Raw genomic sequence first — 3,890 nt, 5'->3', positions numbered from 1 at the left:
TGTTTCTTACGCAGCAAGTGTCCTGCTTCTGTCTCTGCTCGAGCTTCAGCGCCGCCGCCGAGGCAAACCCCACTCATATCTTCTCCTCTCCTTTCCTCCTGTTGCTGATCTCCTGGCCTGACGTGACTCAGGGTTTAATAATTATATTCATCATGACTGGAGTCTTTATTCACAGAATGAAATGTGCAAGGAAAGTCCCTGTTTTTATATCTTAACGTAAACCAGAGGCAGACGAAACATCTGTTCCCTTTAAAAAAAATTCTGACATGTTCATTGTGGAGGAATTACAAGGAACTGTTTAGTAAATGATTTTCTGCACTGTAACATTATTTCCATGTTAATTTCCACACCCAGTTTGTCATTACTGTAATGTGTCTGTGATTCTTATTATTCTTCATTCTAATGATTCATCCTGTCTAGACACACAATTATGTTTTTATTATTTAAATCAGCATAAATTTAAACAGTCTTCATGCCATGATCTAAGATTTTATATCAGTGTTAAACTCTAAGGGCCCTATCTTGCACCCAGCGCAATTGACTTTTTACACGACGCATGTTTCATTCCTATTTTGCACCCGACGCACAGCGGACTTTTCCCTCCACAGAAGCACGTCGGTTAACTAAGAAATACACTTGTGCTCCCGGGGGCGGTTCAGCGAAAAGAGGAGGCGTGTTCCGGCGCAAACATTCCCTGGTGCTATTTTGCAGGTTTAGAAAACAATGCTGCCACTAACCAGGAAAAACCCAGTCTAAAGTCAGTGGCGCGTTGCGCATATTATTCATGTGCTATTTAAGGGCGCATGCTTGGCCATAATCAATGTAGCGTGTGTACTTTGCTTATCTCATCTACACACAGACGCAGCAGTTCTCATTTTTAGAAAACCATACATTATTACAAGGAAAAATATTACCACACGAGGGAAATCATTGTTGTGTCCATGAAGATGTGAAAATCTAGCTTACACATTTACCCAAATTATCATACGCCTGTTTAACCGAAACTAATTTGTGTGTGTTTCTCCATCCCCAATGTCACTTCTCTGTGTTTTACGGCCCTGACGAGAGCGTCGCTCTCCTCGGCTGTGAACCGCTCCTGCCGTGCGTCTGGCAAATCCGCCGTTATAATAGCAATCCGCCATGGAACAAGCGCGCCTGCTCTTAAAGGGAATGTGAGATGACGCTCTGATTGGTTTATTTCACGTTACGCCCAAACCACACCTATGAGTAATGAAGCTACTTCAGACCAACACATTTTAGATTTGCGTCCGAGATCCGCCCACAAAGTTACTTGTGTTTCACACTTGATACTTGTGTTTCAGATCGTTAAAATAAGGCCCAAAGCCTGAATGATTAAATGTTAAAAAATAAAATTATTTGAAGGCATAATTATAGGAGGCACCAACAAGCATTATTTATTCATCCATCTTTTATTTATTGTGCAAAAGTGTCAAAACAATGTGGGTTATTATGTTATTGACCATTTAAAGCTTATTTTCTCTTTCTGGTCATAAAGATACACGGATGGACATGCAGGAATGTCTCCGGCCAATGAAACGAGGAGTGTTTTTCTCAGGAATGAGGATATGCAGTTCCATGATGCGATGGGAACACAGCAGGAGACGTGTGTGTGTGTGTGTGTTTGTGTGTAGGACAGCTGTGTATCCCAGACATCAAATAAAATAAATAAATAACAGATTCAGTAGACGGCCCTCCTACTCACCGTTCTCAGCTCTACACTCCTGTAAGAACACAGTCAATGTTTTCCAAACCCTCGATTTCACGTTCCAGAAATTGAAGGTTCTTTAGGGTTGATGCTCATAAAAATGCTGTTTCTCTTCTTTTCTCTGTTGCCAAATGAAAAGTGTGAATGCGGTCGCTGTCAACATCCACACAAGGAAATCCAGGACACGTGTCCCTTGATTTAAGAGCTTCAGGTACAAATGGCATTTCTACACTTCTAAATGTGTAGTTTTATATTGTATATAACCTCTTAAAGTTTGGATAAACTTAAATCTGCAAAGGTAATTCATTTACTGGGTAGATTTAAGATTTACATATAACACATTATATATATATATATATATATATATATATATTACTAGTACAAGTACAAGGGATGTACATGAGTGCTCTGAAGTGACACCAATGTTTGATCATGTTATAAAGTTACGGTTATAAAGTGAAGTGACTTTTTGCTAAATTTGAAAATCAGTAATAACTCTACAAAAACGACTAAAATTGGGACCTCGTTCTTTAATTTCATCATTTTCGGGACAAAATTCAGCACCCCCGTCCCAAAAAAAACATTAAAAAACATGATTCTGAGTGAATGCGCTTATTATGATTATTACGGTAATCTGCGACCGAGTTGAGTTGCTCAGCGAGACTTCGGCATGAACCTACAGTAATGCGATATCACCAAAGCCTGTCATTTTCTCCTTAAGAAAAAGAATATGATGTTCTTAAGAAAACTTTGGCAAAATAATTTTTGGTTACACTTTATGTTAAGGTGACGTAGTTACATTGTACTTACTCAAATAAGTACTTAATTTACAACATGTACTTTTTATAGAGTTACGGTTAGGGTTTGGTTTAAGGTTAGTTACTTGTAATTATGCATAATTTGTTGTTATGTCTATAATAAGTTTGTGTAATCACCTTAAAATAAAGTGTTACCCAATTTTTGAGGAATTGCATTTAGGAAAATTCCTGAACTTTTTTCAGTAACACTTTAGTTTAGGGTCCAATTCTCACTATTAACTAGTTGTGTATTATCATGCATATTACTAAGATATTGTCTGTTTATTACTTATAAAGCACATATTAATGCCTTATTCTGCATGACCATATTCTACATCCTTTAATCCAACCCAATATCTAAACTAAACTATTAATAAGCAGTAATTAGGAGTTTCTGGAGGCAAAAGTCATAGTTAATAAAATCTAAATCTAAAGCGTTTTTTTCTTAAGAACGTTTTTGTAAATCCGGCCCCTGATTAAGAACCAATTCCAGTTCTTGATGTCATATGTGACCCTGGATCACGTCACCAGTCTCGAGTCGCATGGGTATATCTGTGGCAATAGCCAACAATAGTAATGTATGCCAACAATAGTATGAGTCAAATTTATCCATTTTTCTTTTATGCCAAAAATCATTAGGATATTAAGAAAAGATCATTACATTTACATTTACATTTAGTCATTTAGCAGACGCTTTTATCCAAAGCGACTTACAGATTAGGACTAAGTTAAGCGAGTCATCATGAAGAGGCAAAAACAACGCAAGAAGTGCTCAAAATACAAAGTTCAGGCATTATTCAGAGTAGCATAAGCCCGATAAGCGAGGTTTTTAAAGGGAAAGGGAATTTTTTTTTATTTTTTTTTTTAAGAGGGTAAGTGCTCACGGAAGAGATGGGTTTTCAGTTGTCTTTTGAATGTTGTCAGGGATTCTGCATTCCGGATGAGGGTGGGGAGAGCGTTCCACCAGCATGGAACTGTGAATGAGAATGTTCTGGAAAGAGATTTAGTGGCTTTCTGTGATGGAACCACGAGACGTCGCTCGTTGGCCGATCGTAGGCTTCTGGTAGGGATGTAGACTCGTAGGAGTGAGTGAAAGTAGGAGGGAGCTGAGCCTGTGATAGTTCTGTAAGCAAGCGTCAGTGCCTTGAACTTGATGCGAGCAGCGAGTGGTAGCCAGTGCAGAGAGATGAACAGAGGAGTGATGTCGGCCCTCTTGGGCTCGTTGAAGACGAGACGAGCTGAAGCATTCTGAATCATTTGTAGAGGTTTAGTTGCACATGATGGAAGTCCGGCCAGAAGAGCATTGCAGTAGTCAAGCCTAGAAATGACCAGGGCCTGGACGAGAAGTTGTGTTGCATGCTCAGTAA

This window comes from Leuciscus leuciscus, assembly GCF_965113295.1.
Source record: "Leuciscus leuciscus genome assembly, chromosome: 3".
Lineage (NCBI taxonomy): Eukaryota > Metazoa > Chordata > Actinopteri > Cypriniformes > Leuciscidae > Leuciscus > Leuciscus leuciscus.
Note: the sequence above shows the minus strand (reverse complement) of the source record.